Genomic DNA, 23,074 nt, shown 5'->3' with positions numbered 1-23,074 from the left:
CTCAATATAAATAGCATTTTTAAATTAAATATGATAAATTAATAAAACAAATAAAGTCATGCAATTTCAAAAATAATTAATAAAATGTATGTATATATATATATGTATAATATAAATTATAGATATTTATTCAATATGCTAAATATTATGAGTTACACTTTTATTTTAACAAAATATGGATGTATGTAGGTGTATCAAGTATTATATTATTGTACTTCGTAAGTGTTTGAAAAGAAACATTTACCAATGCTTTTACAAAGTATTTTATGTAACTAAATTAAATAAATAAGTATTTACTTTTTTCAGGTTTCTTCAACAATTCTCAATTTGTATTTTAATTATATACTTATAATCTGAATACGAGCAATCTGAAAAAATTAAATTACGTACAATGTTAGTGATATGATATAGATTATTGGTCTTATAAATAAAAATTAACATAATACAAATAAATTCATAATATTCTGAGTTTGTATAATAATTTATAAAAATATATGAGGGAAAAGGTGTATTGTATAATATATGGGATTGTCGTTGTTGAAGGAATGTAATATAGTCAAGATATGAGAGAGATTGTTGTTTCAAATTAATATTAATACCATATTATAATAGTAAAATTTTTGTTTTTTGAAATTAAAATATATTAAACTATGTTATATTAATAAATAAATTACGTTAAAAACTCGACAAAATAAAAAATAATATAAACCCATGGAAAAATTCTGAACTCAATAGCAAAGAAGAAACCATAATAAACCGCCTCAGAATTGGATACACACACCTAACGCACAGCTACTTTATGAGTAAAGACGAATTTCCACTATGTGACTCATGCAGCGTTCTTTTAACCATCAACCACATCATCACCGAATGTAAACAATATAACCAGTATCGTAACCAATCCCACATATCCAAACAAATCTGTCAAGCACTTGGACCAAACCCACAGGACGACAAAAATGTAATATTATTCTTAAAAAAAAATAGAATTGTATAATTTAATCTAATACTAAAAAAAAAAAAAAGATGTAAATATGAACAAAGTAACTTAACAAAAATTCTTATACTAATGGCCTAGTTATCGATGTATTTTAGATCAATTTTTAAATACGTTTTAAAAATCACGAATTTGAAACACATATTATAATAATACATATTTATCTTAAAATTATATTTTATGTTAAAATGCATATTTTAAAAATTAAACCTAAACGCAAACTGTGTTATTTATATTAATACGAGTACAATATTTAATTTATAAAGTAAGATAACAAACATTATACATCAATATTATAAGTTGTAATACTTATATTAAATAACAATTTTTAATATTAAAACATTAAAATACCGAGGTTTATTTTTAATGATATATGTATATTATTTGGAAAAACATGCAGTCTATAATATATTATATCTATCTTCAATAATAATTATAAACTATAATATTCTGGATTTAAACCATATATTTTTTTCAATAAAAATAATAATAGAGCAAAAAAATATTCTTTATTGGAGATCATTAGTAAATTATTTTTTTGCATATTCAACAAAAATGGTAGGAAATGTAGTGGGTAATTAGCAAAGACTACAAACCACTGAATCAATTATACTTTTTAAGTTACAACAACATTGTATTTATATATATATATTTTTTTTAATATAGTAAATTCAATCAAATATAATACATCAAGAATAAATTTACTTCTATATCCAAGACTAACTTTGTGTTAGGGATGAAAAGTTATCAATCAAATTAAATATTTCTAAAAAAAAAAAATTTAAATAAAGGAAAAAAACTTTTTTAAAAATGAATAGTACTCGTATATATACATTGAATCGGTGGTATAAAAACAAGAATATTAGATAACAGTAATCACGAATAACTTTAATTTATCCTATTTATATATATTAATAATATTATTTTTCTAGTTAAGATAATATCTAGTTAACAACATATTACCTTAATGACTTCATAGAATGCAGATTTTAACTAAGATATTTATATTTTTAAAAATATTTACTTATAAACTATTTTTTAATGTTTCAAAAATATTTTGAAGAATACCATATTCAGACTTAGTACCTGGATCACTAGCCACTAGCAAAGGAATAAGTGAAGTCATAAAATAATCAAGGATTTTAACCTGGATATATTAGACCCTTCCAGTAGCATATAATATTAGTATTGATTAATTCTAGTCATGATCATTGGTGAGATGATGCGTTTTCGCGAAGATTTGAAATAAAAGACTGATTGATTGATTTTTTTGCAGTACAAAAAAGAATGACATAAAAAGTTATAGTATCATAACTTTAAATTAAAATTGTGACGACTTGGGATCGTTTCTAAAATTATCTCTGTTTAAGTTTTTAAATAATATAACTGAATTCAAAAGTGGTAAATCATTTAAAATATCTTTTTTAAAAACTCACCATGAATACGTTTTATTACAGTTCATAAATTAGGCTTTAGGCTTTGTATTTTATGGTATTGAATTTCTGTGAATTTATTTTTTTATACACTAGGTAAAATGACCTTTTTTTTATAAATATCTTAAAATGCTTGTTTATGGTACATAATATTATATAAGCTTTACATTCACTGATATTCCTCTTATACAATAGTTTTGTTTATGTCATATTGCCTTTGATAAGTTTTAGTATCCTAAATTTAAATAATAAAATTTAATGTTTCATCAAACATAATGTATCTCTGTTTAAATTTTAAATAATATAGCTAAATTAAAAAAATGATGAAATATTTAACAAGTCTTTTCAAAAAACTTTATTTTATTATCACTTTACATAATATAGTAAAAATGTATAATCTGTAGAACTAAAATAGAAAAAAATAATTTAAAATAATTACAAATTTATACTAAGCAAGCGTTGTTTAAAAGTACTAACTGTACAATAAGAGTGTTCTATTACACAATATTATAAGAAGTACTATGATAATAATTTATACACATAACGTAAATTAGAATATTTCTTACATAAATTTCTATTTATTTATTTTATTCTATATCTTAATGAATAATGTACCTAAACCAATCTATTTACTCTGTATAATATTGGTATAGATAATTAAAGCAATTTCAAATTTAAACAAATAGATAATGTTAATACATTATATCATAGATTATATAAGATAGATTATATTGTATTTAAAAATATATAGTTTACAGTTAAGTTAATTGTAGATAGCTCAACAAAAAAACTAATAACAATTCATATTTGTAAATATAAATGTAAGATAGTTTACCATAATTATATGATAAATAAAATATTAGATGTTTTGTCAATAGTAGGTACATTGAATTACTTTATGTAGACAGATACTAAATATTGTAAATTATTTTCCTTAACTTAATTCTTATAGTTTATACCAAAACGCATTTTGATTTTTGTATAAAGGAACATATTTTAAACATACATCATATCAAATGGTTTTATCAAAGCAAAACTCTTGTTCTATTATGCAACATAGCTCTTCGAACTTCAGTTTAACTTCCATCATAGCTTTTACTTGAGTAATTGATGCATAACTGTATAGCAGCTTTATCTTTACTCTGTTTATATATTATACAAAAAAAAAAAAATGATGTTTTTTCCATACATTTAAATTTTTAGGCATATTAACTCTTTTTTATAATCATAAAAGCTTTTCTTTATCAACTTCATATTTTCAACTCCAGATATTATTATTAAGCCAAATAATAGTATTAAATATAAAAAATATAAAATATAAAAATAATCAAAATTAAACTTATTAATTGATAGATTATTTTGTAATGTATAAATAATATAAAATAATCAACGTTAAAATATTTTAGCTAAGAAAGAAATAATAAAACAATAAACAAATTCAATATAGTTGAACGCTACAAAGAAATTAAAAAATGTCTTTCACAATAAATCTGCTTAAGCTGAAAGAGAGAATTCAAGTTTTCAAAATTTTACTTGCTTGTGTGAGTAAATAACACAGTTTGGTTTCACACTGCTATGTCATTTAAATAAACAAAGGAACAAAACAGGACTAAATTTGCTCAATGTAAAGCTACTGTAAGTAGTACCTATTGTTCTCTATGCACTTAAATTAAAACAAGATAACACATACTACACATATAAAATAATGTAAGTGCATCTTAAGAATTTAATAGACTAAGTTTTGATAATAACAACTTTCTAAAAGAGATTAATGATCGAAAATAAAATTGCATGTGAACATGTGTGTTAGGAATGATGAAAAACGAAACATTTTACAATTAACATTTTCACAAATAATTTAATTTTACTTGATTCATATTATAGAAATTTTAAATTTCATTCAAAATATTTCTGAACAATATTTATATTATATTGGTGGTCTATAAATCACGAATCTTTGTTTTAAATAAACAAACAATTTCGTAGTAATTTGTACTTCAAACGATCAAACAAAATTAATTGGAAATTTTGTTAACTATATTTTCTATTCCAGTTAAATCATTTTCATCAACTTGTATGAAATTTTCATGTCGTAGGTATTATAATAAATATTTTAAAAATTATATCATGAAAATTCTAAATTAAATATTTTATGAAAATGTCTTTTCTTTGCAGTTATTACTATATGGAAAAAAAATATCTAATTTGTCAAACACTAATGTTTATAGTACATATTCCCGTTTTTCTACCGTTCATTGTTAGTAAGTTGTTCGCTTTTATTCAAAAAATAAATGAATGAAAGAATTTTCTACTCTTGACCATTCAATTTTGAGTACAAACTAACTATATCTAATTTTATATTAGAAACCACATTTTTTTTTGAGATTAAAACATTCTTTTTCTATACATTTCCATATTATTATTATAAAAAATGAAAAAAAAATTATCGTTATAAAACTAATTTATTCATTGTGTGCTCAAATTCAAAAGTTGTTTTATTTATCTAACACAGATAATTATTTTTTGGATAACCATATTAGGGGTATTCGATATTAATCGTCTCTGTATCTTTGTCTAACTTACACAAGAAATTTAAAAATTTTAATGTGTCCTTTTTCAAATGTACTAATTGATCTTGTGAATCAGTAATGATTTTGAAAAAAAAATTGAAATTTTCATCAATAGGTTTATCAATATCAATGTAAAATCAATACATTAATTGATTTGTTTATATTCTAAATTAAAAATATTAAAACTTTTTAATATAAATTATTTATCTAGGTTAATTATAATTAAAACTTAAATTTAAATATTATTTTTTTTTCAATACTTAATAACTATATAATATTTTCAATATATTTTAAATAAAGACATATTTTATTAATTTATAACTCTAATTTTATAATTTAAATACGAGTAGGTATAGCAATAAGTATAAGTTTTTAATTTTTATATTATAAATTTTAGTTGTACTTATTTTATTTTATGTTTTAAATTGAACTTTATAAATTTTATCTGTGCTTATGTATTTATAAGTCCAGTTATAAACAATAATAATTTGTATATCTAGTTATACAAGCTTTTATTTTAGGTAGATACTTTTGAAGTATTTTAGTATTTACTATCAGTAAATTTTGAATTTACTAAAATATATTTGATAATTTACACTTATAGCTTCCTAATGTATCAGCCAATTCTCAAAATACTAACAAAAATGAGGTTAAGTTTGACTAGTTTCAAAACAATTAGTTTCAATGAGTAAATAACTATCAAATAAAGGATCGGGTCTAAATGAGCAGTTAGGGACTACTAAACTTCCTTACAACTAGAGCGCTGCACTTTTCCTAATATATACCAATAGTCATCTTAGTTTGGGCACATGAACTGAATACTATATTCACTTCAATGGTTCAAAGAAGTTATTATCCTTTTGACCTTATCGAATATCGAGTTTTTGACAATATAATAATATAATAATTTGGTGAATTACTGAAACAGAACCTTCAAGATTTTATTTGTTTTGGTGGTAAATATATATACCGCTGACCTATAATGGGTTAAATTGACGTTTGGCTTATTACATTTAATACGATTTTGATTTTAATTATATAAGTCAAAAATCAAAAATTGTACAAATGTGAAATTAATTAATAATATCAACAAACATTATTTATTTATTTATTTTACGATTTATTATAATATTTTAACTTATTAATAAAATATGTATTTTATGATTTTTATTAGTATTACAAATAAGCATTATATTATGTTTAGAAATCATTTAAAAATTGATACAATCCTGGATTGTAGTAATTTGTAAGCAAACATATTTTAATACTGACTTATATTTATATTTTTTCTACGAGTACCAGTCTATATTCTATAATGTACTACGGACACCAACTCGATACCTAAAGGGCCTACTTATTATTTGAAAAAGTTATAAACAGATCGTACCAACATGGTATCTACGGAACCACACTGGATTAGTTGTGAATTGTCCATTTATCGTAATTTAGTTCGCCGAATAATAAGTCACATGTGAATCATATGATATTATGATTTATTATTACACACATTATATACTTTGAATAAATTTAATTGATTTTACTCTTTCATGTTTAATGTATTAGCACTTTCATGTTTAACCTATGTTCCAAATTACAATATATGCACTAATGCACCTAACTATTAATCATAGAGATTTATTTATTATCAAAACAGTGTCACCTTCGTCCATCGATTACTGAATGCAGGATATGACTCTGTGCAATGCAACTTTTTTGCAGTTAGGCATAAATGTAAAAATAAGTCTCTGAGTCATTGGCTGGTTATAATAATTATTATTTTATCTTCATATATTCATTTTAATTCTGAACAGAATTTTGTTCATTTTTTACATGTTTTTTTTATTGTTTATTTCTGATAATATTATAAAAACGATTGGAATCTTATAATTTTGACTTCTTGAAGTATTAAACGCATAAAATTCATCATAAATAATTATTAGCAATGTACAAAATTATGGTTTTTTGGATATTAAAATTATAAATTAATAATTAATAACTAAAATTATGAATATTTTCAAAACCAAAAAAATAAAAAATAAAAATAAAACACGCATCATCGAGTGCTTCGAAAAATCTAAATTTGTATAATACATTAATCACTCACCCTGTATCATATTTAATATATACCTATCGTATATTTGTACTTGTGACAAAAAATGATAATTTAATAAAAAATAAAACTAAATTGTTATAATATACATATTACATATTGTTATTTACATATAGTAATGATAAGTACGTTATACGTATAATACTACAATTAGTTTTAGAATATTTTTAAACATAAATAACAAATATTATAAAATGCTCTTAGTTAATTGGATATAGCAGTGATTGTTTGTATGTATAAAAATGAATTAACCTCTCTTAATCTTATTCAATCTTCGACTTTAATAATACATAATGTAGTTGAACACTTGACTAAGTCGAACATTATAGTAACAAATGTTTTTCGATTAAAACTTCCATTTTAACAACACACGAAACCACGCCCGATTCAGAACGTCGATTGTCGGTTTCTATTTCAAGAGCTTATATTTTATTATCTATAAGAAATACTCGACATCACGTCTTCTAAATATCTTTCAAAAATGTCTTTTAACGTTTTTTCACTGTTATTGGAAATTTTATTTGAAAATCATTCATAACATGTTTTTATTCTGTCATAGATATCATGCTTTTGAATATTGAACCAAAATTCTAATCCACGGTAAATCATTTTATTCTAGAGTTGAGTCCATCAGAATATAACTATTTACTTATAATATTCACTTTCGATCATAAGTATCCATGTCATATTATAACTGATAATACTGATCATTATTCACTTAAAATCAACTATATCGAAATAGATACCTATTAACTAATGACGAATTTAAGCTCAATAAGATTTATGAAATTTAAATTAATAATAATTATTACGTTATTCTAATCTATTATAAGTGTATTAATTAAACACCATATTTTATTGGATATTATAAATAAATACAATGTGATGCATTCACAAATTTCTACACTTATTATTGTATCAATATTTTTTCCTTGGGGCTTAATGGTATTACCAAATAACATTTTTGAACAACATCATACGTATATTTTTAATTTCTATAGTCCATAAGAAGACATTTTAATTTTAATATTAATACTTAAAAATAAAATTTCGAATTAGGAGTTTCTTAAGATTATGAAAGTAAAGTGACACACTATTTTATGACTTAAAAATTTAAAATTTATAATTAGTTAACTACTTATTTAAAATTAAATATGTACACATCAAAATATTGTAAAATGTATTATACTGATTTTAAATATGAAACTAAAAATAAATGTTGTCATTTAAAAAACTAATTAATATCTCAACATAATGTAGAAATATCCCTTTTTTATGATATCGTTTTTCCATAACATTAAATTATGTAAAAATAATAAATGTAGACAGTGAATTGAATCACCTTATTTATTTTTGTATTTATAATATTATTAGTTCAACTTAAGAATCAATAATGTATTTAAATATTTAACTAATATCTGACAATTAATACCAAGAAATCATTGATAGGCTTGCTAAAATTGAAAATGACTATGGATAACCATTATTTAAAATACACCTATTTTAATACAACATTATTTTTAATTTTCAATAGGTGTTTAATTAAAATGCTATAAATTATTTTAAATTATGTATGTATGAATTTAAACTGAAATAGCTGTAGAAAAAATCTGTTATTAACATTTAAGCAAATCTTTAAAGTTATGTAATAATCAAAAACAATATTTCATTATTAGATTTATTTTCTATTAGCAAAAATAAATGTTATTACAAATATTTATATATATATATATAACAAAAAAACATCAACAAGATAAAAGTTATAAGTAGGTATTGAATAATAACACAATGAATACAAAATGATAAATTATAACGATTACCGTTACTGCATCAATGGTTCACAGAAGATAATATAAAATTTATTAGGTAATATTTTACATAAAAGAAACGCTTTTTTTTCACAAAAGAAAAATCCTCAAGTGCCATGATTTAACTTCTTTCGGATACATATGTATACGGCCTATGGAGATTATGACACTCGTGTTAATGTATGTTAATATTATATCAACATATCCAAATTTAAATTCAGAGTAAAACAAGTTATTTTGAGTTTTTAAATAAAATATGCATATATTATATTTATATAGGTACATATTTTTATGAAATTATAAATTTGAATACAGTTAATTTATTTTTATATAAAACCTTTTAAACTATGAGTTTGAAAATAGTGATGGTAGTGTTTAAAATATCATGAAAACTTTCACACACATAGTTTTAATCCTAACAGTTAAAAAATGTTATAATATTGTGTACCAAAATTAAATATTCAATATAAGTACCTACATTACATACTACCCAGAAGATATAAGAGTTGTAGAGTTTTTAACTTCTAATATCATACATTATTAGTATATTTTTAAATAAATATAATTTTAAGTAATAGGTTAAATCAACATGATCACCATTCAACTTTTAGATTTTTCAATGCTGATATCAAGACATTTAATTAATTGACTATTAAGATACATATTTACCTACTGCGGAATAACAATAAATACTATTATTTACTGTTTTAAATTAAAATACTGCAAAAAATAAAAAATAAAATAAAACCATGCAAGTTGTTCTATTGTATACATCAAGTATCGAGGGTAACTGATCAGATAAGATTATTTAAATAAAAAGAATAATTTAATTAATAGTAGACTTTAATTATTATAACCAAATCCGTTAAAGGATAAATAGTTACAATAGGTAGGTACATTTAAATATTCAATGTTAAAATTTGAACTTCGATTGCCTGTATAAAACAAATACTAAATATTATTATGGTAAGCTATAAGGTAAATGGTAGCTTAACTTTTACGGGATTTTATTATACATTTTTAATGATTCAAAATACTCACAAACAAATTTTATTTGAAAAATCGAAAATCACATTATACCTATAATTTATATATATCGAAAATAATCTAAAACAAATCAGAAAATTTTAAATAATATATTTAAATAGCATAATTTAAAAAATTATACTCAGTTTATAAAATGCTAACATTAAAATTTTAAATCTCTAAAGTTATTTAATTTTTAGTCACGAGAAAAATAAACAAACAATATAGTTTTGCGTAAAAATGACCGTTTTCCTTATTTATTTATTATTTTTAAAAATACAATAAATCTTCTACACTTGAATAATAAAGTATTAATTTAAGATTAAATTTTCTATCACAGACTAACCTAAAAATAAGAGTATTTTTACTGCTTCAATAGGTGATGTTAAAATAAATATAAAATAATAAGACAAGTTATTTGGAGAATTTATTTAATATTGCACTCACCATATTATTATGTTAACTTAAATGACATAACATGAACATTACATTTAATAAACAAACATTAGACCACTTATTAGCTTCTTTTAATTAACAAGATACGATAGTGATAAAATAATAGTTTTTCATTAATTTGTTTATTGACTTTTATTCTAGTAGGTCACACGTTCAGTGTACACACGATGATACGTTAAAACAATGTTTTAAACATATTACAGTTCATATTTTTACTTTCTTAAAATTTCACAAACACCAGGTGTTTGTGTCCAAAGACTAAACCGTTGAAAATTGCTTATTAAAAATTAATAACTTTATATTATATATATTTTTTTTTCAGAGGGGTTGGGTAAAAGCCATATTATTAACCATTGTCTATTGCTACAATATAATATTATAGACATGTAGATAAATTACATTATATTATATTAACGTTTATTAACGTTTATTTTGCATAGTATTTTCTTTTGAAGTTATGTTTTTTAATCTAACATCTAATAATACACCTAATATTATTATAGCCACATCTTCATTCCAACGTAATGAAACGTTAGAAATAAAATACATAATATTCCAAAACCAGTTTTTCAAAAACAGGTACCTTAAATGTTTTTTTAGCACTATTCCAATTGATTAGATTTAAAAGTTAACCACAATATTCAAATTATAAAAACTAAACCATCAAAAAAATAGTAGTGACAATATAATTACATTTTTAATCGAACACTAAAATAATTTTAAAAAAAAGTTTGTGCTGGAAATAAGAAGATGCTTACAAATATTTTTTCAATATTATAATTATTATTATAGACTATACTACATCATTTATTTAAAAAATGTATATATTACTGTTGTACTAGAAACAATTTATTTAAAATAATTGGATTATTAATTTTCCGCCTATTAATAGTATACAAATTGTTTTGATGTTAAAATTAACAAAATTAAAAAAAAAATAAAAGTTTGAATAAATTTGTAGTATTGTGATATTTTAAGTTTCTGCCATTATTAATACGTGATAATTGGTTTAATCATCTAAAAGTATGATATTTTGCATTATTTATAACAAATATCAATCCAATTAAATTAAAAATCTTAAGTCATGCAAAAACAATTAAATTACCATGATATCTATTTTATTTTATAATCGCATGTTAATTTATTATAATAATTTTTTTCACGAATACTCTATATACATAACAAAGTGTTGATTATAATATCTAAATACCTCATAAATCAAGCAAACGTACTTAAAAAGTATGGTTTTAATACATTTGAGTTTTACTACATTAATTAATTATAAAAATATTTTAGGTCCATTATAAGTTTTAAATACAAGTACGTTTAATAAAATTAAAAAGAGAGCTAAAAAACTATTTTTCAGAATTATTCACGATCACGTGTGGGAATAGGAATCGTAAATTTTTTTTCGATAAGTGTCTGATGCATAGGACAATTAATGTTGACAATAAGTTAAAGGGTTATTACTTACTATTAGTAGTAGTATTTATTAGTATTTTAGATTAACTTAAATTTTACTTTAAAAGTTTTGTAACCTTGAATTTATTTAATTTATTTAACATAAAAAAAAAAATATTCTGCTCAATAATATGATTAATAATTTTTAAATAGGTATGTCAGTGCTGTATATCCAAACTCATTCATTACATTTTTGATGATTCGTAAGTATGTAACATATATATATTTAAAAAAAAAAAGATTAAAGTCATTTATAAAATTAATTAAATTAAACTCTATCAAATAAAAAATGCAATATTTGAAAAGAACTAAATTTTAAGATAAATATAAACAATTACTGCCTTATAGGAGCTCCTATAGAATAGTAACATTAAATTTTAAAGCAATTCTAAAAAAAAAATAATATTTTTTCAACAAATAAATTAAAAATTTAGTATTTAGTTATACTTTTTTTATAAATATCAATAGTTTGCATGATAGATTTAAAAATAGCATTAAATAAGAAATTTTGATTTATTTTAAACGTATAAGAATTAAAAATCATAAACATATTATACGTCATGTACCTATATATAAATATATATCAATACTTACCATTTTTGGTTAAATTTAATATGTATATATTAATATCTAGGAATATTTTATACATAAGTATTAACTAAAAACGCAATAATATGGTCATATAAAATAGTTTATGTACATTATAATATAGAAATTATCCATTTATAAATAAAACGCCATAGATTATTAACAACGAATATTGAATATAAAATGTAAATAACCTTCATTTTTCAAATCATAAATTCTTATAATAGTTACCTTATTATAATAACGTCAGTTTATTTATAAATAATCTAAAATTATAAAAAATGTATAATGTTTATTATAAGTAGAAAACATTGATCAATTAAAAAAGAAAAATGTATTGATATGATATTGCATGATAATACAAGGGAAATTCCTTCCCATTTGTTGAATACCTAACCGTTTATGTAAAATATTCATGACATTTTTTTTTAAATTACCAAGTTAAATTATTAGATTATTGTAAAATATGATATTAAATTATTATGCAACTAAATTGTTTACTATTTTCATACTAATACTAATGAGACGTTTACAATAAATATACTTAGTAATATTAAATATACAAATATCATTATAATATAATTTTATAAAGTTTATATAGTTATATTTTTGATTAGTAATGGATCAAATAAATTCTAAGAAACACGAGTGTATCACCGAAAATTCATCTCAATTTTTTCAGTGTGCATTGTAATTTATAGTAGGTGCGTGTTTTTATAAGTATTAGATTTCAATTATTTTTGTCTTATATTTGGATTTTTTTTTTATTTTTCAAAATCAAATATTTGTTGATACAAATTTTATAAAAATATAAATTGATTGTTTTTACCTGAATCTTTACAACTTACATAATAATATAATTATCATATGTATCATATAAATATTTTTTACAGGTAGAATAATCAATTAATGTAATTACTTATTTGAAATATAATAATAATATAATATTTCAATTTACGTATTATTTTATATAAAGTGAATATTTTATTAAATCAAAAAAAGATATAGGTAATTATCTAAAACAGTAAAAACTATGATAACAAATCCATTTTAACATTCAACCCTAACTGGAATTAACGGCATTAAAACTACTTCAAATATAGCACTATGTGAAAATTAAATATTTGCAAAAATACTACATAGGTATACAAAATACAAGTAACAATTTCCAATATACACACTCTAGACCATATTACCTATATGCTTGTAAAGAAATTGAATTTTTTATCGAACACAATTTTAATTGTAGAAACTCAACTTATATATAATTTATAACCAAGATATTTAGGAATAATTGTATTAACTAGCTAGAATTATACAATATGATTCATTTTGAATCTATTATAGTAAAATTCAATCAAACTTTTTTTTCAAATCAATTTATTTAAAAAAAAATACATCATTATAAGTACGATCTTAATATCATATACGTAGATAATTATTTATTAGTTTATAACCTTAGATAATAATTATAACGGGTAACATACTTGAACAATAAGTATATCGTATATATTATAAAAAAAGAAAATTTTAATTTTTTTTTTTTTTAAGCTTCAGTAGGGTAAGTATGATAATATATACCTTTAGGTACCAGTTAACTAAAAATAACAGCATTTTTAGCTTATAAACATTTCTTAAATATAACTTGTACAACTATCTTAAACACTTAGCTTTACCCATGAATAAACATCCGTTGGAACACATAGTGTATTTCTGATATCTTTAGTTTCAAACTATACTTCAGTACCTAGGTGTACCTACTTTGTACTTGCTTCATACTAAACACATTTGAAATACTTCTAACTTTATACAAAATGTTAAGTGTATATAAAAATATCATAATTTAACGTAATCTATGTTACAATAAGCAGCAGAAATAAAAATATATTTAATTGATTATTGTATCCACTTTTACTTAAATTCCTCATACTCTATAATTTTTTTGAATATTAAATACTAGAAAGGATGTAATAAAAAATAAAATAAAATGTTAAGTTTTATAATCAAGAAATACACCATTATATAGCTTATAGATAACATTTAGCAATTATATTCAAATAATTATACAAATAAATACAATTATTGCTGTTATAGACATATCAATTGGATTTTAGAGTATGATATGAGAAGATTGAAACTATTAAATCGGCTATGGCTACAGCTAATTCAAAAATATTGAATAATTGTATTGAATGTTGGTGATATTATGTTGCATTTATTCATTTTTTTTTTACCAGTTAATTGTCTTGAAATTCTTAGAAATTTAAAAATTATTTGTTTATATGAAATTATGAAATTACAAACTATTGTGATGACAGCAATAATAACAATATATTATCCAAACATATTATGATTAAACTCAATAATGTTAAATTATAATGGGCTTTATTCAGTGTTATTAATCCTATCTGGGATAATGTAACATTCCAGTTCTACACAAAATATAATTTAGTACACTTAAAAATAATGAAAATTAATTATTTTAAAAGTTATGACTTTTAACGTTACAATTTATTTAATTTTATAAACAACTACATAATTTAAATTAAAAGTTAAAGAAATCTAAAAAAAAATATGTTTTTTAAAAGACATTACAAGAATAAGTTTAAAACGGTTTCGTAATAATATAGAAAAAACGGTAATAACAAACCATAAATTAATTCCGAGCTGAAATCTACTTTACAAGTTTAAGAAAAACAATACTCTTCTAGAACTTTAAGTGTTATTAACTCAGAAGTGTTAATTAACTCAAGTATTTGAAAAGTTTTAGAGTACATGCCAAAAGTATATAATATTATAACTCAACCTTAAATTACTCATATAATACAAATCAAATGATATAATATATTAGGTATTATACCAGGCATGGCCAAACTTTTTTTGGTCACGATCTACTAAAATATACTTCATCTTTGAGGATCGACTTCCATAGAAATTTTATTTTATTATTGAATAATTATAATTATAAAGAAACATATAGGACAGGTGACCCTAAAAATAAATTCTAACATGATCGACTTTGAAATTGTCAGTGATCGACTGTTTTTCCGCCCTTAGGTTTTACAATATTTTCATTTTAGCATATATTGAATAACATCAACTAAAATGCTTATTTTTAATTAAAATAAATAAATTAATATAATATATATATTATATATATAATAAGTATCCGAATTTGACGGTATAATATTAAAAAATCTACTCTATACTTTATACCAACTTAACATAACATTTAGGTATTCTATTGAGTTCATAGTATTAACATTTGACTGTATAACAAGAAGCAATGGAAGTGCACGTGAAACTCTTTGTTATTCTTAATAATATAATACTACACAATATAAACACCAGTATATATAGCATAAACAATACACAACAAACTGAAAAAACTTTAATATGCAGCTTATGAGCATTCAAATGCTATATTAAAAAGTCCTCCCTCCAGAATTACCATATGTAATGTTAAGAAAGTAATTTGTCTGAATACATTAGAAAACAAAATTAACTCATTATATGTTTATATATATATATAAACAATATATAATACACTAACATTGATAATTTATTATTGAGTGATGATACTAATTAAATCAACATTTTTTACAGATATACAGATAGTAAAATTCTAAAATTATAAGGACAAAAATCTCAATAGACATATTATGTTAAAAATTACTAAAACAGGAGTTTTGATAATTATGGTTTGGTATATTTTTTAGTAAGGTACATAATTTTGCTTGGATATTAATAAAACACAAAATATATTCTAAATAGATTTCAGCATAATAGCTTGGATAACATTATCATAATATACTACACTTTTCACGATGCTTTAAATACTATGTTTTAATTTTTTTTTTTTTCAAAAAATTAAAATTTAATAATACAATCATATTTAAAATGTAAATATACATAGAATAAATAGAATAAATAGTATGCCGTGTAATCATATTTTTTAGTATATAACAGTAGATGAGAATGCAAAATAGTATTATACGTGAAGTTTTTCACCACAAACTAATACCATTCAATATTATGCTTATTATAAAAAAAATCAAACTAATATTACTTATAAAAACTAAAACTAAAAATAAATATAGTGTCAAAAACAAACTACCAATTTATTAATGATTTATATAGGTAATATTATAGAAATATAGAATATGTTTTAAGTTAACCAAGTGTAAAATAACACTAATAATTTAGATTAGACTTATGTAAACATAACACTGTCCTAAGTATAGAGTTTAGATGTATAATGTACAAATTCTATGTGTAACTGCATAACAAAATACATACAACTTTAAGTATATAATAAATGAACAAAAAAAAAAAAAAAATCAATTACACCAAATACACCTATTTTTTAAATAATTTATCTTAGAATTTAGTTTTAGATAAAATATTTAAACCTTATCCAAAATTCCGAATCAATGAAAAATATATCAAATAAAGTTTTGCTTGAACTACTTATTTTTCATCCACCCTAATTACGTAACAACAACTTAATTTACATGCTAACGACTGCAAAGTCATTTAATCTTGTGGCAATGCAGAACAAAAACGATAATAGTCTCAAGAGTAAACTAATAGTTCTTCATTCACAAATGGAAATATGTTGATTAATCTATGTGTATTATGTAAGCATTATATAATCTTATATTATACTTTATTTATAGTTATAAATTTAAGAACAAATATGCAAAATTGGCTACCAAAGTTATATTTTATTTTATTTTCTACTACAATCATGTCTTTGTTTGCTGATGGTGTATCTGAAATTTGTAAAAAAAAAAGATATACATATAATAGTTTTTATCAGTTTCATTTATTAATATATTTGTTGTCATTATAATTGTGTAAATAAAACTTAACGCTAAATACAGTTATTTTTTTAATTCCTTACAATTAAAAAGTCATAATATTAATAATACAATGTTTTTACCGATGAAAGATGAGTTATCAAATTTAATGACACTATTGTCAACAGTGGGTTTGTAGTTTTCTAAAATATATCATCACTCTTTTCAGATTCACAAATACTAAAATACTCATGAATAAATTCAAATAAGAACAAGTCACACAAATAAGGGTGATTTTATGTATTTATGAATGAAACAATTTAATTTAAATTTATAAATACGTAAGTACTACTGGTTAAAAACAAATTAAATCTGTTAGTTTAATTACAAAATTAATATTATAAAATAAAAAATATGTAAAAGTCTCCTTAATCATTTATAAGATTTGAGATTACCTAAAGAATACCTAACATAATAAGTTAGGTAAATAATAATTTTTAATGTATATTTTAACATGAAGTAAGATAATTTCAGGGAAAATCCGTCAACGATTAAGGTCGTGTACAATATTTTATATTATGATTCAATTTTTGCGAAATAAACCAATTTCGACATTATATTAAATATTATAAATGAAAGAAAATTGTATATGAAAATAAAATCTAGGTAAAAAGTAAAAAAAGAAGTTTTAAAGCAAATGTAAATATAATGTAAAAATAATATAAAAAGCTTGTCAAAAAACATATGACTGGTGACATAGATATAAATCAGTACCTACTGTTATAGAACTTCTTACAAATTTAACATTTTTATGAAAACACAAATGTACCATATTTTATTAAAAATTAACTTTCATAACAATGGAAACTAATTACGATACATTATTTAATCTTTAATGTATAAACATTATATGTTAAAAGTAATTTAATAATGTCTAGAACTTAGTTTTCATTAATATTCAATGTTTTTGATTACAATTATTACAACAAACATGAATGAATTTAATTTAAACCAACTAACTTGTCCACCATCATGTAATAATGTATACTAGTAAACAGAAAACAAAAACACTAATAATAGTATTAACGATGTAAATCCAAAATTATGATTAGATTCGCAATAAAAATTAATAGCAACTTGAAATTATAAAATAAAAACAGCGAACGAGTTATGGATGCGTGATTCTAAATTTACAGAAACATTATTAATAACGATACTATAAAGTCTGTTTAATTAAATTTTATCGTAAATATCAGAAATTCTATCTTCGCGTTAAGTTTAAAGCAATTATTACTGACAATCTGTAATTTAATCAAACGCCATAAATTGAAATAAATATACTTTATTTAATAATACACATTATACTAGTATTTTTTATGTTATCATTTAACATGTTAACATTCGACTAACAAAAAGTTTAATGAAACAAAAAACTGGAAATCCACTATACCGTATACCTAGTAAATTTAGAGTTTAGATACTCATCATTGAAAATTCAATTCAATATACATATTACATTTTAATTCGATGATAAATCCTTATATACAGAATACTAATTCTGAGCAGAGACATTAGCTTCTTTTAATTAAATATATTTATAATGATACATATTGTTATTGAAGTAATTTATTTCATATATTACATTTTTTTTTTTTTTTTTTTTATTACATTAAAAGTTTAACGTGTATTGTTTTTAGAATTTCATTGCAAAAACTATAAGTAGCTCTAATTATTCCAAGTATTTTGAAAATTACATTATTATAGGTATAGACTATAAAAATAGTTAAATCGTAACTGGGTGGTTAATAAGATACATATTCCTAAACATATCAATACAACTGGTCTAATATATCAAAGACTGAATCTGGTTGTTGAGTAAGTTACTTTCCTAATATTCAATGTAAGAGTTTTGGGAATCTATAGATACCAATAAAGGTAAGAACTTGTTCATTATGAATTACCGTTGTAATAACAATCAATTCCGTGGTCTAACAATACCTAACAAAACATAATAACTACTGTCATTATAGTAGCATCGGAGAAGTGGCAAACAAATATGTGTAAACACTAAACTTTGAGACATTTCAGCATTGAACGAAATTCAGCTCTTACTTGTACCAGTTACTGAAAAAGCTTACTTTCCACCTTTACCAAATAATTTATGTATTATAATTTAGAAATAATATATTTTTATAGAAAAAATAAAAATTTCAAAAAATAAAATATTTAATATCTTAATATTTTGAGTTAAAAAATTAATAAAACTCGTCTAAATTACAAAAATTTGGAAATTATTTTTTATTTAATAATTTTTTTTATATTAAATTTAAATTTAAAACATCCATTGCATTGGACTACTTAAAAAAATCTACCTACATTTGGAATCTATCATATTACGGGAAAAGTTATTCAGTTTTTATGTTTTGTTAAATTTTCAATTCCGAAAAAATTGGAGCTAATGTCTAGAAAAAAAAACTTTCTTATGTACTTTCACTATGTTTAGATTAATAAGATTAATGAAAGTATATCCTTATGAGGAATTTTGTATTATATGCTTAAACTTTTGCTAGCATATAAATAATTATGATTCATACAAAAAAAAAACTTAAATAATTAAAAATGCGTCTAAAGTGTATAAATTAAATATTTCAAATATTTAATTGTATATACGTACCTATTATAATTTATATAATATAAAATGGTAATTTAAGTTAATTGTAAAATTTTCAAATTCCTAAAATAAATATATATATATATATTATATATATTATAATAATATGTCAAGCATAGTTTCAAGATATTATCCTTTATATGTTTAAATAACTAATTTTATTAAAATTTGAACATCAAACGTACCTACATAAAAAAAAATATGACGTGACTACCTAAACTTTTTTAATTTTTATAAGAAAAAATTATAAGGGTCTTTGTATGAAATGTTGAATGTTTTTGATTTACATGCAAACATTTTATCAACATAAATATAACAAAAATTATATCGCCTAAGATTAAATAAATACATTAAAAAAAAAACAAAATAAATTACACATTGCAAAAATAATATATTTATGGCCTCACTTGGAATCTAAAATCCTAACATTTTAGTTATTAAAATAAAATCTATTATAGTTTTTTTATTTACTTAATTATTTGACATGTTTTGAAGAAATATATTGAACAATAAACTTATTCATATTTAAACTTTAAGTGTAAATTTGAATAATTAAGTTTAAAAAAAACACTTATCATCTCTGTATACAATTTTTTTTCTGTCGTTGCTTTGAAATGTAATGCTACTCAACTGTAACATGACGTTAATACGCCAATAATATTAACATAGATATAGTATTATATTTAAATTTAAATTTAAATTATAATGTTGCTAATTTTCAATAATAAGTATGTTAAAATGTATTTTTTAAAAATTAAAGAAGTCATTTTGAAATAGTATATTGTGTTATAAATTAAACCTCTGTAATGAATTTTCTTATAAAAAAAAACAACTCTGAAAGTAGGTAGATAGTTTGTCAGGCTCTATTTTAAGGATATTTTATAATTTAATTATCATAAATCTGATTATCTATTTATTTTTATTTTAGTAATACTGTAAATTAAACTAATTTATTGAAAAAAAAAATGTATGACTATTATCATTATAATTTAATATTATTTACTGATGTGATAATTTATAAGATAATGATAATATCAACTTTGGGTAGAACGGTATAAAGAGGTTCAAATAATTTTAAAAAAAATACTAGAATATGCGATTGTAAAATAGTTTTAACTCGATATATTATACTTATTGAATTAAAGCATACTTTAAAAAGTTTAAAGGAAAGATTGTTATATTTTCTCTAAATATCGAATTATTGTACATTATTTTATGTTTTGGCTTTAAATGTATTAAGCATAAAATATATTTTTAATTTTCAATATTTTTAAATTACTAAAATTAATACGTATGTCAAATAAAACATTGTATTAAATACAATATATCAAGCTATAATACAGCGAAAAAATTGTTATCAACATTTATCACAAAAAATTTAAAAGCAAAAAAATGCCTATAAAGAGCAAATAAAAAAAATAACTTATTTTGAAAGTTCTTGTGTCTATCTCATTCTAACATAAAAAATTAGTGAATGATAATTTTCTGTGGATATTTATTTTTATATAAGTACAAACCTAAACCAATATTTAAAAAAAAATTGTGTTAAATAATTATTCCCTCAGTAAGATTTTTGCGATGATTTTAAGAAGGTATTTAGTTATCTAACCAATCTCTAATGAGTTTGGTATTTTATGCATAAAAAAAACTATCGAAGTTAAATGTTAAAATGTTTTTACTTACCCTAAAGTTCAAAGTGATAACAGTCATTACAACAAATTGGACCCATCATTGTAAAGCAAATAGATGAATTGCTCCACTCAGAAACAAAAATTATTGTAAAAATATTAAAATATTAATTTTTACCTATCATAAATTGACGTGTGTGCTTATAACAATAAGACATTTGAGTGAAGCACCACTAACTCGCATGTCCATTTGGCACTATCTCTATGTATATTTAAATCTACAAAAATAATACATGAAAAACCTTTTAAGTTTTATTTATGCATATATAAAATACATATGAAGTATTATATAAAATAATATTATGTAGTAGTTATTATGTATAATGCATAGTATTTATTGTAATATAAAACATAATATAAACTGCATATTCCCATTAAATGTATACTTTAGGCAATATTCACTTTTTTAAAATAATTACATTTTCAATTTTGCAATTATTAGTTAATTAAAAATAAGTGAATATATTATCATGTTGCATAAATGTTTCTAACAAATACAAATATAATTAGTTTAATAAAATAAAAATGTTATAAGCACCAAAATAATTTTGTTTTATCAATCGCACGGTCTTTATAGTGTAGTTCATATCACCACAATTGATGAAAAAAATAGCTACTCATATAAAAAAAAAAAATGTTACACATTGGATAAAAAAAAATATAGGAAATGGAAAGTTTTGCACTATTAAATTTGAAAGCAGTTAAGATTTTGATCTCGAAAAAATGTTTTTGACGCATAAACGATCGAATAACTTAAAAGGTCATCCATCCTTATAGCCTTCAAAGAAAATGTGAACCTAGTTTAAAACTATAAATCGTTAGGATATTATTTTTCTTGGACTAAACTTTTTAACATAAAATAATGTCCTAAAATATAAAACTCCTTAGGGTATCATATTATTGACTGTTTACTTAAACAAAATATTTTATTAATTTATTAATCTACCAATAACACTTAATACTCATTAATATTTCAAATAAAAACATGTTTATTGTACTATATAATTATTATAAAAATAATAATAACTATAAGAAATTATCAAAAATAAAAACATTGAAAATATATGCACTAAAATTATATAGTATTTGTAATTTATCTCGTATTTCAAAAATTTTCTCTGAATATATTTCAAAAAAGTTAAAAAGCGAAACTCAACAATTCTACCACAAAAATGCATTTAATATTAGTATTTTTAAGCTTTTAATCTAGGTTTTTAACCTCCTTCTTTGGCTATACATTTTTATTTTTTCATTATTTTTATTTTTACCTTTGTATCTAAAGTTTTTCGGAAGCGTTACTATCAAATGCTTGGTGGCTGATTCCTTAAGTCGTAATTTAAAGTGTAATGGCGTGAATCACCATTATAGTATTTATATTCTACTATAATATACGAGTACATAATACACACATATATAGATACGCATATGATCAAGAGACACGTGTACCATATTATTACATTTTGA

The 23,074-nt window shown here is 21.3% G+C and overlaps 1 protein-coding gene across 2 annotated transcripts in view; it reads right to left on the bottom strand.

Annotated features, from left to right (window-relative positions):
• Positions 1 to 23,074, bottom strand: part of LOC114126804 (uncharacterized) — a 198,508-nt gene that overhangs the window by 152,512 nt on the left and 22,922 nt on the right. Inside the window, exon 2 of one of the 2 annotated variants that reach the window (XM_050199229.1) lies at positions 298 to 368. The exons of the other annotated variant lie outside the window; for it this stretch is intronic. The gene's annotated coding sequence lies outside the window, so the exon portion shown is untranslated. The remainder of the gene's footprint in view (positions 1 to 297; positions 369 to 23,074) is intronic. 2 annotated transcript variants of the gene reach the window in all.

Source organism: Aphis gossypii, chromosome 1 (assembly GCF_020184175.1).
Source record: "Aphis gossypii isolate Hap1 chromosome 1, ASM2018417v2, whole genome shotgun sequence".
Taxonomy (NCBI): domain Eukaryota; kingdom Metazoa; phylum Arthropoda; class Insecta; order Hemiptera; family Aphididae; genus Aphis; species Aphis gossypii.
Note: the sequence above shows the minus strand (reverse complement) of the source record. Positions and strands in the feature narration are given on the sequence as shown.